Genomic DNA, 16603 nt, shown 5'->3' with positions numbered 1-16603 from the left:
TAACTGCTGAGCAGGGAAACAATCATACTTATGAACAGCAGGGGGAGCCCCCGCCTTACTTCCCAGCCATGCAGAACTCAAGCAGCTTTGTTTATGAATATCCCTAAGCAGCCTAGACCTCTCTGAGCATGTGCACAGTCTTAGTCTTGCAACAATGTATAAGATGGTGACCCCCTGTAGCCAACTTTAAAAGCATAAATTATTTGTTTGATTAGGCTTGTGGTGCAGTAAGTTCATGTTTATATTTAGTATACAAAATACAGCATTTCTAGCCTTATTCTATTTTAGACTTTACATGCCCTTTAAGTACATATGGCTATGAAACTTGTAAGACGGAATGCCACGAGGTCTGTATGTATTATTTAATGTCATGCTCTAAATAAACTTTTCTATTTTTATGAATATGTTTTGAGCAGCAGAATATTTTCTTTTATAATTATAATAATATACTTAAAAAATACTGTGCAGATAACTATCATTATTGTTGATCAACCCCCTTGTCTGAATGCACAGCTTTGCCTATGTGTATTGCCCTATATAACACAATTGCTTTTACTTTTAACCTGTCTTTGGGATTCCCCAAAATGCATCAGAAGATTTGGAAATACTCTTAATTTAGATAAAATCAAATTCAGCTACATTGCATTGTTGTACATCTGTGGTTTTCTCCATCATTTCACCTACACATTTCATTCAGTACATACCTTCAGATTGTCTGGAAGCTCAGCTTGACCTGCATATCCAGGATTCATGTTAATGAACACGGAACAGGTTGGATTTAATGTCAGCTCAGTGCCCTCAAAGTAAAATGTTTTCATATTTCGGATGATTGCTTGTTGGAGGCTAAGAATCTTTTGGGCCACCGCTGACAGTACCTCAACCTGCATGAAACAATGTATTTTTATCAGCAGTCATTGAAATTTGGCTCCTGCACATAAGACACCAGTAGAGAATTATATCAGGTAAATCAGCCAGACAATATTTAACGTGCAAAATTCAGATACAAACGGTTAAATGCAGCATTTTCCCCCAGAATTCCAAAGCAATTTTGGGCACACTTGTATCAATTTAATCGTTTGTACTTTGCACTGAGGGCTTCATTCATGAATGTGACTTTCAGGAACTTTCCAACCGTGCAAGTTTGTTTTGAAAGACATGGATAATGGTTTGGTTTTTATCACATGGTTCTACATTAGCTAAAGAATCACATTATTCGATTACAAGTTGCCAGTCATTCTCATTACCTCGATTCTGTTGAATTCATCAAAACAAGCCCAGGCTCCGGATTGCGCAAGCCCTTTGAAGAACTTTCCCATAGCTTTATAGTCAAGGCCAACAGAACAATTAAAGACAACACACTGGAGAAAGAGGATCGTTGCTATTGTTCTATATCAATACCATTAATAATTCTTGCATAGATGCATATTATTTGTGTTCTTATTAATAACAGAATCAGATAAAATTAAAAAAAAAGAGGGAGTATACTGTATTGTTGTAACCAGTTCAACCCGGTAATGGTTTGAATGAGAGACTGAAAGATGAATAGGAGAGGACCTGAATAGAAACACAAGTAACAAAACGTAACAATAAAAATATAGCTTTGCAGTTTTTTTGCAGCCGGGGTCAGTGACCCCTAGGGATGTCGCGGACTGTTCTGCGGCGAACTTGTTCGCGCGAACATCGGCTGTTCGCGTCCGCCGCAAGTTCGCGAACGTCGCGCGACGTTCGCCAATAGGCGTTCGCGTCAAAATCGTTCGACCATTCGACCATTCGGTCGCTAAAATCGAACGATTTTCATTCGATTCGAACGAAAATCGTTCGATCGAACGATTAAAATCCTTCGATCGTTCGAATCGAACGATTTTCGGATGTTCGAAGTTCGCGAACTGTTCGCGAACTGTTCGCATTTTTTGCCGGTGTTCGCGAACGACGTTCGCGAACACATTATCGGCGGTTCGCTACATCCCTAGTGACCCCTGTTTGAAAGCCAAAAAAAAATAGGCAGAAGAGGAAGGCATATAATTAAAAAGCTATAACAAAATAAAAAGGTCAAGGAAAAATAAAAAAGCTTCTAAGAACATACAAGTAGTCATTTAGTAAACAAAAGCAGTAATCATTCCCTTGGTTCACTATCATAACTGTAATGATTTGAATGATTTTTGTGTTACCTTAGCGAGACTTGCTTGTGTCATATTTTTATTATACACACAGGGGCACATTTACCTACGGTCGAAGTAAAATCCTTCGACTTTGAATATCGAAGTCGAAGGATTTTGCGCTATTCCTACGATTGAACGATTCAAATGATTTTAATCCATCGATCGAAGGATATTCCTTCGATCAGAAACTTGTTAGGAAGCCTATGGGGACCTTCCCATAGGCTAACATTGGCCTCGGTAGGTTTTAGGTGGTGAACTAGGGGGTCGAAGAATCTTTTAAAGAGACAGTACTTCGACTATCGAATAGTCGAATAGTCGAAGATTTTTAGTTTGAATCGTTCGATTCAAAGTCGAAGGTCAAAGTAGCCCATTTGATAGTCGAAGTAACCATATACAAAATTCAAAATTCGAACTATTTTTCCTCTATTCCTTCACTTCCTTCGAACTAAGTAAATGGGCCCCCTGATGTGTTGATATTAGATGTGTTTATGCTACTCCCAGCAGGTGCACTTAACAGGACCCAGCAGTAGCCTAGAAGGAAGGGGAGCCGTGGAAGTGTAGCCCAGTGGGTTAGAAAGGAAACCCCATGTTTAGTTAGACTCCTGACAGAAGTAAGATCTATGTCCTGTTTTGCCTTTCGTACGAATCGTGGATTAATATGATTTTCGGACCGTGTGTGGAGAGTCCCGTCATTTTTGTCCGGCGGAGATCGGTCGTTTGGTCGATCGGACAGTTTAGAAAATTTCGATGCCGAAAATTTCGATGCTGATAATATCTCTGCGTGTATTGCCGATCGTACGATTTTCAGTGGGAGACTGTCACCAACTTTGTCAGACATAACTTTCATACGATTGCTGTCAGGGGCAGAACATCGGCTGATCTGTTCTTTTCTACTTTATTTGATCTGACTGGTAAGACTTTGATCGGAATGGTTAGTGGAGGGTCGGGAGATGGGAAAGTCCGATCGTACATTGATTTGTACGATCGGATCTTTGCGTCTATGGCCAGCTTTAGGGGCAGATGTATCAAGGGTCGCATTCACATAAACTCCCATGAACGCGAAATTCGAATCAAAATTTAATTTTTTAAACTCGGATAAATAGGATCAACCTGCAAACTTGAATCGAATTCAAACTCAAATCGATTTTCCTAATGGCTGCAAACCACTCCAAAATGATCCCAGGACATCCACCATAGGCTAAAACAACAATTCAGCTGGTTTGAGGTGGCGAATAGTCGACATGACAGTACATGATAAATCTCGAAATTCAATTTTTTTTAAAAACTCAAATCAAATTTTAACTATTCCCTAGTTGAATTTCAATAAAATAAACTCAAAGATTGGAATAGCAAAATTCGAAATTCAAAATTCGAACTTACACTTCGACCCTTGATATATCTGCCCCTAAGGGTCTAATGTGAGACAAAGAAAAGTCACCAGTTAAATTCTTTAAAAGGGGGTGTAAACCCGGCTGTAATGCCGTCCCCTAGTTTTCTATAGAAGTTGATGAAAAACATAATTATAGATTCTATAATATAATTCTAGTGATCAAAAACTTTATTATAAATGCAAAAGAACTGACCAATGAGAATGATGATTCCCAGCACCATATCAGGCATCTTGCTGTTATCTTACATATACAGATAATTATGTCATTTTTTTTTCTTCATTATATGATACTGGAATCAAACATGGGGATAAAGGACAGACTTGTTCAGTGCTGGGAAACTGTGCTTAAAGCTTCCAACTCCAATTGCAGGAACAAAGAACAGGGAGTAGTGATGGGTGAATTCGCCGGCGTCAAAAATATTTTTTCGAAAAAACAGACGGCGGCGTAAAAAAAATTTCCGCCGTTTCACGAATTTCGTGCGAAATTTGCGAATTTTTTGGCGAACCAAAATGGAGCAAATTCGCCCATCACTAACAGGGAGTCAGATTGATACAGATCAGCTGGGATTCTCATTGGACGATTTTTTGCATTTTAAAACAGTCGCTGGTTGTGGAGATTTGGGATAAAAGGATTATTCAATATTGCAATTGCCTGAAAAATAAATTGGTGTGGGGCCCAGTAAGATCTAGTTGAACTAAAGGCAGCTTTGGCAATGCTGCCCTCTTATTTGCTCTTTTTTGGGATGGGGCAGGGGGCGTTCTCATTGTCTCAAGGCAGGAACACCCCTATAAACAGGACCCTTATATAGACTATTGGTGCACAGGTTTCACTGTAGTTGAAATGTATAAGACAGTATAAAGCCATTAATTATGAGCCTACTACATTACAATAAATAACCCTGCATTCTGGACTAAACATTTTAAATTATTGTTAGTTCAACATGCCTGTCCTCATTTTCCGAAAACCAATAATAATTTAGTAGTAAGAAATAATATTTTGTATAGTGTCTGTTTGATTATCCATGCACAATAAAAGTTTATTCTGCTGATAATTAGCAAGCTCCTGCTTTGGTACCTGAAGCCCAAAAAGAAGATATTATTTACTAAAGGCAACAGGGAAAGAGAGAGGCTGAATTATTATCACTTCAAAAGCAGGAGTCTTGCTATTAAGCAGGTCCCTGAGCACTCGGCTGTTTTGCCAAGCTAAAGAAAGGGATCTTAAATATTCAAACGGCATTCAGAAAAAGCTCTTGATTCTGGGAGCATTTCCACCCCCCTAATTCCATAGTATTATGTATAATGGAAACCTTCTGTTTTAATAATACAGTACAATTGATTTTATTCACAGACTTCAGACTGTTGTAGCCTCAGCATATTTATACTTTTATTGCCATATGGGCTCATAAAAATGGGGATTCGTGTTTAAGTCGCTTAAACTAGGATTTCTTTTCATTCAAGAAGTAGTTTCTGTAGCACTCCTTAGTAAGACTAAGGAGAAACAAAAGGAGAATAGCAAGGTATTTAACAAATGAGGGTCGCAGAATAGACGAGGTTTAGGAGCCACATCCTTCAAGGTCAGTTAGGATGAGAGTTGGGGTGAATATGTAATTGCTAGCCTAAACATTCTGAACCTGTGGCAAAATGACTGATAAGGATATATTTAAATTTTTGTACATATTTTTTAATTTGAAGGGAAGCCTGCTCAAAGGTTCTAGTGTTGAGGAGGTTTCTAATTAAATGGTGTACATTCAACTGAGGTGTAACGATCAGTGCTTTACAAGAAGTAGTTTACCTTCCCAAAACTGGGTTTTGGGGACCAACGAGAGCTTCCACCTCAGAGGCCTCCATACCCCTTCAGGGCCCCCCACCCCATTTGAAGATTTAGCAACTCGTCAATGACACCCTACCCCAGTGCACCCACCCCACGCATACCTTATACATGACTGCTACGACCGCCATTGAGGGAGGTCTGTGGTGCAAAATCGGTTTTTGGTAGGTAGTGTGTCTAGGTCAGGGCTGGGGCCACCTGGGGTTTTTTTCCAGAGTGTGACCAGCCCAGTCCAACACTGTCCCTGAGGTACAAGTTCTAGAGATCAAAGGGTGCCAGAGCCACAGGGCAGGCAGTAAGGACAGGACCCCATTGTGGCTTGTTGCATTTGCTTCTTGGGGATGGGTAGGTAGTCTGAGGGTTGACACTTCTGCCCTCCCCAATACAGTTTTCACTAACATAGCCAGCACTGCAATTATGGAGGAAGGAACAGCACAGGCAATTCCTAGTCCAGACTGAGCCTACCAGGCACCAGTAGACAACCCATTGGGCCCCACCTCCCAGGTCTGCTACCTGCCTAAAACTAGAATGGGATTAGATTGTGGCAGCTGCAGTGGGTCAAGGTTCGTGACTGTGATGTGATGGCACCTCCATGGCTGGAGCGGTAGAGACTTGAGGTGGTGGCCCCCAGTGAGCCCCAAAGCCCCAGTTTAATACTGGAATGCAGTGTGCAAAGAATAGAAATAAATGGACAATTTAGGTGTTTGCACACTGCTTTCTGTAATGTAAATGACCCCTATATGTTCTTCAATGTGTTAAAAACGACAAGTTCCTAGGGATTTTTTCTCGCATAACACGGGCAGGATTATTGATTATTAATTGACAAGCAGCTCTGTCAAAAACCCATGTAGTAACATTCTAATTGCTTGTTAGCTGCAATTGTAGAGTATTTACCCCTTTTCATTGATCATAAACAATGAATACACTGTTCAATGTTTTGTATTGGGTCACATAAAGACAGAAATCCTCCCATTTTAGTTACTGGACATCAGTTACAAGATCTACAAATGCACCAAAATTATGAATAATGTACACGCATTCACTTCTTATATCAATTAGCCTTTGAGTTTAAATACATAAATTTCTTTTTTAATTGTCCTTAACTTAATTTCTAAAGAACAGCAACCCTGTTCTCCATTTGCCGTCCATTTCTCTTGTTCTTTGTCATATTTCTTGTTTCTAGAGGTTTGGGTCTGGTCCCTGCACATATAAAAAGTCATAAATCTGTCACAAAACTTTCCATAATCCAGTTCCAGCCTGTGTTCTCATGCTTCTAATGGAGAGGAACCTTTTTTCAGCTTAACCTCTTAAATGTTCATTTTTAGTTTTTTTTTTATTGTGGCACAGCATGCACAAAGAATCAGCTATTCCCATGGTTACCTTAATGTGATAATGACACTTAAAACTACTCAACATATTGATGTACATTAGTTACCTATAGATAATGTTGATCGTTTTTTTGCTGATAGGTCTGAACCTGACTGTTTGCCAACCTGACCCTCCTCAACCTGTCAATTAGAATTTCAAATGCTACCGGACTACTGATGCACAAATATGGTAGCCCCCTCATGAGGGATCAGATCAGGTGTTGGGAAAAAAATTGGGCAAATACTTTTATGGCAAAATTTATAAATAGCTTGAAAAGTCAATGCTATGATAGATGAAAAAAAGGTTTAATTTCTGGTGTCAGCATCTCTTTAAGGGGCAAATTTACTAAAATGCGAAGTGACTAACACCTGTCGAATTTGCACTCTGGAGAATGGACGTAACTACGCAGATTTTACTGAACGTTAAGGGGCCGATTCACTAAGGGTCGAATATCGAGGGTTAATTAACCCTCGATATTGGACTAGGAATTAAAATCCTTCGACTTTGAATATCGAAGTCGAAGGATTTAGCGCAGATAGTTCGATCAAACGATAAAATCCTTCGAATCGAACGATTCGAAGGATTTTAATCCAACGATCGAAGGAATATCCTTCGATCAAAAAAAGTTAGGCAAGCTAACATTGACTTCGGTAGCTTTTAGATGGCGAACTAGGGGGTCGAAGTTTTTTTTAAAGAGACAGTACTTTGAATTTGATTCGAATGGTCGAATAGTTGAACGATTTTTACTACGAATCCTTCGATTCAAAGTCGTAGTCGAAGGTCGAAGTAGCCCATTCGATGGTCGAAGTTTTTTACCTTCGAATCCTTCACTCGAAGTTAGTGAATCGGCCCCTATTTCTTGCGCCAGACTTGCCTTCGCCACCTCAGACCAGGCGAAGTGCAATAGAGTAGACAGGACTTCCTCAGAAAATAGTTGGAAACGCTAGTGTCTTTTCCTTTTTTAAGGTGATAGGCTGCAAAATAGCGTAAATTCTTTTTGGGGTACCCGGCTTCCCCCCTACATTTCCTAACATATGGCACATAAACTATACACTGGGCTCATGTGTAGGGCATTATTACAACTTCATTTTATTTTATTAAGGTTTCCCAGGCTTATGTAGTGTAATGTATTTGCTGCAACCATTCAACTTTAACTTCACGCCGTATGCAAATTAGGCAACACTAGAGCTACTTCGCTTCGTTTGGCGCAGTAATGCTAAGAACTTTGCCAGCATTTGGCGCCCTGGACACAACATTGGATTTTAGAGAATTAGCGTTGACCTGGTGAATCTACGCCTGGCGAAGTGTTGCACTGTGAGTGAAGCCGTCGCTGGTGAATTTTTGGAGGTTAGTGAATTTGACCCCAAGTCTTTTACGGTTTTAAAAAGAATCGAAATCTAACAGAGAACTAGATTAAAAATGGCATACCATATGTTTGGGCTTCTACGCCTGCCCCAGATGAACACAACCCTTCAGCAGCGAAGGTGTGTGCCTCCAGGGCTGGATTTGTGGCAAGACAACAAAGGCCCGGGCCTAGGGTGGCAACATTTTAGTGGCCGCATGCCACCCAGCCGCATCCTAAGAAACATTGGGGACTCACCTTTTTGAGGAAATTAGTGAGTGCACACAGACTATTGCACATGCGGCTATCAGATTGGGGAGAACTAATCCCCCTTTCTATACAGAAAATAAGACCCTGTACTTACTAGGCTTAGTCATGCAACCACTATTTGCTTGGCTATTTATGTTAGAATTGTAGGTGTTCCCAGCATGTCCAGTCATTTGTGCAGGTTACAGTTTCTCCATTGCTCCAAACCAATCTGGATGTGGCTGAAATTCTTCAGCCCTAGGGATGCATTCTGCATTGTATATCATTTGGTAGATCTTTTCACTATATTATTTGGTATGTTAAGTCTGCAGCCATCCTATTATCAAACTGTTATTCACAGTATCCCTCTAAAAGCTGTATGCTACTGTACTTGTGGGATGTTGGCATATAGGCTGAACATGCCTAATTATTGTAATTTATTTTCTTCTTGAGATAAAAGCCTTCTTAAATTTCTGGCATTAAGCAGTCCTGGCAAACCCACTTCTCTCAGATAGAATGACATACTGTACAAACAATAGCAGAGTCAATTGGTGAAAAGCATTAAAAGAAGATTTTACTTAAAGACATCTTTCATTATAGGATGCCAAAGCCACTTATTTGTATTCTATTCTGATGGTTTTAATTCAGTCTTTCTTTATAGTCCAATAAACGTGATTTCACATTCATTGGGGATAAAACTCCTTGAAAAACAATTTGCAGGTATAAGCATGGAATGGGCAACCAATAGTCCGATGGAGGTTGTAAAACTGCACTTCTCAGTACATCCAAGATCACTGCTTAAAGATCTCCATTACAAAAGTATGCAGGGTGATGGTGCTAATTGTCACAAGGATATATCTATATATTTAAATTTTAATAACAGAAACAGTTGACATTATAAGACTTTAACGGGGTACTATATACTCATGCGCTCTATGACATACAAATATGGCTTGTATTGAATGCGTTTGTCTACTCTTTTTAATAAAAGAATATATTGTGCTTGTCTCTACTGCCATGCTCCCATTCCCCTGTAATGATTAGAGTTAAAAAGAGATAAAGGGTTCCGTATAACAAGCTGCTCTATTGGTATGTGTGTGTCAGACTCGTATATAAAGATGAGTTCATTATTCCAAGGGCACAGGAGATTGAATGCCTAGCATTATAAGAATGTTTGTTTACGGAGTGCAGTGCTTACCTCTACATATCCACCTATCCCATCACGAATGACTTCATGTCTCATACTGGATAACATATTTTCTTCCACCTGCAGCAGCAACTTTTCAACTATGCCCTAAAATCAGATGAACACGTTCAGTTACAACATTGCATAAAGTGTACCCTCCTGAACTGTAGGTCGCTCCACACAAAGCTGTTTTGCAAAAGCAAACAGAATGCAAGCATGATTATAATATTAGGAAGACGTTTGAGCGAGGGTATAAATACAAGGGCCTTAAAGGAATTGTTCGGTGTAAATATAAAATTAGGTAAATAGATAGACTTTGCAAAATAAAAAATGTTTCTAATATAGTTAGTTAGCCAAAAATGTAATGTATAAAGGCTGGAGTGACTGGGTGTCTAACATAATAGCCAGAACACTAGTTCCTGCTTTTCAACTCTCTTGGTTTCCACTGATTGGTTACCAGGCAATAACCAATCAATGATCTGAGGGGGGGCCACATGCAACCTCGACAGGTCTGAGATGTTGGATTTTCAGATTCAGAATTTTACATCCTCTGGGTTTAATAAATTCCGAAAAATTTGTGATTTTTTTTAAAAGTCAGATTTTATAAAAAAAAAAAAAATCATGAATTTTTCGTGATTTTTGCATTCGGAGTTTAGTAAATAACCCCCTAAATAGTATCATATGCCTCCTGATGCTTCATTTCATTTAGTTTTGGCAAACCAAAACCATACAATAATCTTAATAAATTATATAAAGCGACATAGCACAGTAGGGTTGATCCTCACTGCTGAATCTTTGGAGAGATACAGGGAGAACATTTTCAAGGAAAGAAAAAGGCAAATTTACACGTTCTTTTCCATGCTGTATTTTTTTTTGGAAAAAAAATGCACTAGCCTGGGGAAAAAAAACCAACTGATTGCTGCATCACAATTTTACTTACATCATAAACATCTTCAGCTTGGGTGTGTGTTGAGTGACTGTTTTTGGGTTTTTTTTTATTTGTTTTTTACTCCACTATGCATGAGTGTAATTCAGCACTAGGAAAACCTGGAAATGGTAAATGAAATGGAGTAGTGGCACTACACAATAGTTTTGCCAGGCCAGTGCATTGTTTTTCCAAAAAGAGCACCAGCTCAGAAAGAAAAACTTTCTGATTGGATTCACTGAGGGGGATGCCTAACATATTGACACCCTTAATGAATACAGCTTTCCTTGTTATGTAAGACAGGTTAATGTCACCTTTAATTAAGAACATAACCAAGTGCCATTTTCTGTGGATGCCTTAACAAGCACATTTATAAAATTAAGCATTTTATTGTTAAAAAGAATATGCAGAATTGGGCAAGGTACCCTTCCAAAACCACTAAAATACTGTAAGGAATCTGTCCCTGAAACATCTGAGTCCTCAAAAAATCATTTACTACAGGGAAAATGTGCTTGTGCCTTCACAGGAGCAGTCAGCACAGCAGCCAGGAATAAAATGTCAGGAACCAATTACTTTTGCCTTCCCAGGTAAATTCTCTGTGATAAAGGAACGATTTTGTTCTCTGAACTGATCATTCCGGTGATTTGCAGATCTTCTGTGAATTCCAGTTTGGCAATCCCTTCAAAGCATTTATTTAAGTGAGGCTGCACTCTCAGCGGGTCTTTGGTTTCCGATAAGATTTCCAGCAGCTCATCGTTGGAGAGGAAGAAAAATTGTTTAAAAATGACGGAACGTTAATGAGCATCACTTCAATTATTATCAACACCTTCTCTGTATTTCTGAAGAAGCTTGGCTGGGGAAATGAAATGGTGCTACGGAATTCTTGTAACATCTCTTTCTGCACTTTCAACCCTAGAGTTGATAAAAATCCTTACCCCCTACCCTACATAGACCCCCACCCTCCTCCCCCCAGCCTAAGTGTTATCCCGGGCAAATGCCCCTAATGTTTTACTTACCCCTCGGTGCAGATTCAGGCATCGGAGTTCACGGGTGTCATCTTCAGCCGATTTGGTAACCTTCGGAATAAGACTGGTGTGGTGGCGCATGGGCAGTTGGAGTAATTTTCTGTATTGCGACAACTGCACATGTGCCAAAATTCACGAAAATTTCCAAAGCGCTAGTCTCATTCTGAAGATTACCAAATCGGCTGAACTCCGATGCCTGAATCTACACCGAGGGGTAAGTAAAGACTTTGGGGCATTTGTCCAAGGTAACAAGGCTGGGGGAAGGAGGGTAGGGGTCTATGTAGGGTAGGGGGTAGTGTTTTTTTAACTTTAGGGTTGAATTCTATTTTAAGTGCAGAAAGAGGTGTTACAAGAATTCCGTAGCACCAATTCATTGCCCCAGCCAAGCTTCTTCAGAAATACAGAGAAGGTGTTGATAATAATTTAAGTGATGCTCATTAATGCTCTGTCATTTCTCCCTTTTAGAAGATTTTTCTTCCTCTCCAACGACGAATTCTCCTTTAATTGGGAGTTTTAAGTTTAGTTCATGCCTCAAGTGCTTAAAATTGTCTGTAAATTTGTTAGAACGTTTTTTATTTAATGAGCTTTATATACTTTATAAACTAACTTCCACGGGAAAACTCCGTTATTTAAAATGAGATATTCTAATTACAAAAGGTTTTATTTTGCATTCATTACTTTAACTTGATCGCTGCATATATATGCATATACATGAGAATGATAGTGAAATAATCAGCATAACAGATTTCACCAAAACAGCACCACCAGATGCGTGACGATTGGGAGTCAAGCACCCCCCCATAGAAGAGCTTTTAGGAGCTCTGCTTATCCAACTATACTCTTACGGCCAACGCTAACAACATACCCCCCCACCACTGAGCACCACTAGTTATTATTAATAGAGGGACTTGCTCTATTGAGGTCTATCCAGAATATGCAATTGAGGTAAACACTATGGAAGCTCACACACATCTGTACAAATGTAAACTGTATGGATTCAAGTAAGTTCTTCTGTCAATACAGTGAATGATGCCCTCTGACTTTGTGCTCTATATGTAACTGTGGAAGAATTGAACTTAAAGTGATACTGACACTAAAGATTTTATTTCAAAATATTAATCTACATGAAAAGTTACCTATAGGTCATGTTGATCATTTTTCGCTGGTAGGTCTGTAAGTAATTGTTATTTGAAGTTCCTAAACCTGACTGTTTTGCCAACCTGACTGTCTTTTCTCAACTTGTCAGTTAGAGCTTCTAATGCCAACAGACTCCTTCTGCACAAATATGGCAGCCCCCTCATAGGGAAAAAGGGGGTAAGAAAGGAAATGTATAAGCATCAAGGAGATACTTTTATGACAAAATTATAAATAGCATTCAAAGATAATGTTATGATAGATATTAAAAAAGTTTATTTTCTGGTGTCAGAAAGGAGAATTCAAGAGAATTCAAGGAGAATTTTATTACGGGTTGAATTATCCTTTAAGGGCAATCTAAAGCCAAAAAAAACAAATATGGCTAGAAATGCTATAATTTATATTCTGAACTTACTATACAGAGCAGCAGAGAGTTGCCATGTAAAGTGAATGTGAATAAATAATTAATTAGCCTTGTATTGTGACTTTTAGATTCTCAACTGTTAGCAGCCCAAAGCATGTGTGAGGACTTACACAGTGGGGACGCCCGCCACACCTCGCCGATCCTTCTCACACGCCGGCGCTGGACTCTTAGGGCGTGCACGCACGCCTCGGCGGTTCTTAATGGTGCAGGCATGCTGGGGCGATGATGCCAGCGCGCAATTGGCGCAAAATTTAAATGTATAAATAGCCTATTTTGATTACTGGACCTTGCCAGTTATAGGAGTTTGTTCCTGGTGCTATTTGAGCTTTGTGCTTTCTGTTTGAACCTGTTTGATTCCTGTTGTGACCCCTGCCTGGCTATTTGATGATCCTGACTTCTAAATCCTGACCCTTGCCTGATTACCAACTTTGATTCTGCTTAACCCCTCTGATTGACTTCCTGGTTTGACCCTTGCCTGTCTGACTACGTTTATTCTCTGCCTGCCCCCCGACCCGGCCTGATCTGACTACTCTATTGCCTAACGCCTTGTACTACGACCTTCTGCCCAAAGACTTTGCTTTACAGTCGTGCCCCTCTGCCTGTCTAGAGAAAGTTGAAGAGCAGGACAAATCCACAGCAGTTGTCTTAGACTGCAAATTATTTATTTGGGAAGGTGAAGAACACTAGATGTTTCGGGCTTGGCCCTTTATCAAGTGTGGAGGAAAATACAAGGGAAGGACATTTAAACATTCTATGACCTTTCAGCTAACATGGTGCATTGTGGGTAAGCCATTCAGTGATAGCAATTAACCAATTTACTGTGATTGGGTTATCCAGGTGTCACACAATCATCATCATACCAAAGCGTCCAACATATAAAAGGCCAATTAAAGTCCATTTGTCTGTGAAGTATCCATGTACCATATTAAATTCACAACACGTGTATTTAGTTCACATAGTGAGTCCATCTCTTCATCTCCACTTGACACCAGGCCATTACTCCATTAGTCTAGCCTGTGCGTACAGCAAACTGCAACTTAAGCCTATCCAGGCACTAGCTTTTTGAAACTGCTATTAATGTAGAAAACTCACAAAATTGTTGCTTTTCATGTTGTTGGTTCATTGTTGCTTTTTTAAGTTATTAAACGTATTATTAAACAGTTATTACTGTTTCAATTCATTATTACTAATAACACGGTTACAGAATTGCATTATCAATATAACATGATATTGGCCAGCATATAATTCTAGTCTCCTGTAGCGAAAAACTCACCATTACTTGGTACAGCAGGCGACCCGTAAAGGACTAGTTGGTTGTCAAATGTATTTAGACCTTTCTGAATATCTTCTAGCAGGGCATTCAATTCCTGAAGTCTTCCTAACATGTTTTCCTATTTCATTGCAGTGAGCACTCATCCTTTACCTAAAGAAAGAAAATGTTTGATAGTCAATTGAGGTTTTATAACGTCTTATTGATATTTTGTAAAAGAGTGAGGCGCTTTTTAGATGACACAAGTGTGGGCATAAAGAGATATAAATACTGTCTATGTATGGCTCAGCTTTTCTGTTACTGGAAAAAGAGGGACCTCTAAAGCAGTTGTTCACCTTTAATTCAGTTTTAGTATGATGCAGGGAGTGATATTCTGAGACAATTGGTTTTCATTTTTTATTATCTGTAGTTTTTAGTATTTTATTAAGCAGCTCTCCAGTTTGCTAGGGTTCAAATTACCTTAGCAACCATGCAATGATTTGAATAAGAGATGCAATATGAATAGGAGAATGTCTGAATATAAAGATGATTAATAAAAAGTAGCACCAAAAATACATTTGAAGCCTAACAGGGTATTTGTTTTTAGATGGGGTCAGTGACCCCATGAAAGTCAAAAGAGGAGTCAAAAGAAGAAGGCAAACAATTAAAAATATATATATATATATATAAAAAAAAGAAATAATGAAGGCTAATTGAAAAGGTGCTTAGAATGGGCCATTCTGTAACATACTAAAAGTCACCTTTCAAATGAACCACCCCTATAAATAGCTCTGCATGTAGTTCTTATATTTATGCTATTAATAGAAACCACACAAACAATGTTTCAGCACACTAATGGGCATTTTGATTTTATGAAGCTAGCGAGTACTCCAAACAAGCAGGGGTCATGCACCATGCCTAATTAGGAGCATGTATTCTTTGTACTTGCATACGACACTTCAGACCCTGATCGACACTTTCAGCACATTCATAAGGACGAGGCACTTGAGGGTGATGATAATAAGCATTGACACCACAAATGAAGAATGCAATTTTGATGAGCACCTCTTTAAGGGTTAGAAGCAGGAGTTTCAGCATGAAATGGATGAGTGGGCACGGTTCTATCTGCCATATGTCCAAACTGCGTTGATGCATAGTTTAAAGTAGAACATACATTTCAGATTTTTGTGTTTATTTCCATGAACGTTTTTCAGGCCCCACTTGTTCATGACAAGGTTATGGTCAAGGCTAAAATTCAAATAGCCATTCTAACTATTTACTGTACCCCTAAATCTCACCATTGCTGGCCTTAAACATCAAGGAATGGGAAAATGACAGGTGGGAAGTGGGTGCCTATTTGTCAGGTCTTGGGGTGCTTGCTGATGAATGAACCAGTTCCATTCTCTTTGGGGTAAATTTATCAAAGAGTGAAGTTCCGCCACTAGAGTGAAATTCCGCAGCTCTCAATTCATTTCTGTGGGATTTTGAAAGGCGTATTTATCAATGGGTGAAGCGAAAGTTCACCCTTTGATAAATACGCCTATAAAAATCCCATAGAAATGAATCGAGAGTGGCGGAATTTCACTCTAGTGGCAGAACTTCACTATTAACTTCACTCTTTGATAAATATACCCCTTTGTGTTCCCAATGGCCCTTTAGGCTGGTTAGATGTATAGATGTCTGCCATTCTGCACGTGTGCAATGCAGTAAAAGTAAAAAAAAAATACTATAAAGTGTGTGGTGCCAGCCAGCTGCAAAGGCCATAGGAAAGCATCCAAAGATGGAGGAGTACACCAGTGCATTTTTCAGCAAAAAGAAGTACCAGCCAGACAAACAAGGTCACAGATTTTAATCACTAGGGTGTGCCTCACAAATAGGTACCCCCTAATGATTTTTATTTTCCTTGTCCTCCATTCCTGCACTGGACTCTGCAGTCTGGATCCCCTGTTACTGAAAGCGGAACTCCTTATACAGGTATAGGACCCGTTATCCGGAAACCCGTTACCCAGAAAGCTCAGAATTACGGAAAAGCCGTCTCACATAGGGGCAAATTTACTAAAGAGCAAAGTGACTAACGTGGGCAAAAATTCGCCAGCATGACGTCATTTCGGTACTTCGCCGATTTACTAACAGCTGCTGGCGTAACTTTCGCTAGCGAAGGAAATAAACTCTAGCGGTACTTCACTCCCTAACGCCTGCCGAATTTGCGCTCTGGCGAATTGACGTAACTACGCAAATTCACTAAGATGCGGATTTTACTGAACGTTACCTCTTGCGCCAGACTTGCCTTCGCCATCTCAGACCAGGCGAAGTGCAATAGAGTAGAT

General features: G+C 39.5%; 1 pseudogene; it reads right to left on the bottom strand.

The window, feature by feature from the left end:
* Positions 1–16603, bottom strand: part of LOC108701896 — a 180228-nt pseudogene that overhangs the window by 78875 nt on the left and 84750 nt on the right.

Source organism: Xenopus laevis, chromosome 9_10L (genome assembly GCF_017654675.1).
Source record: "Xenopus laevis strain J_2021 chromosome 9_10L, Xenopus_laevis_v10.1, whole genome shotgun sequence".
Taxonomy (NCBI): Eukaryota; Metazoa; Chordata; class Amphibia; order Anura; family Pipidae; genus Xenopus; species Xenopus laevis.
Note: the sequence above shows the minus strand (reverse complement) of the source record. Positions and strands in the feature narration are given on the sequence as shown.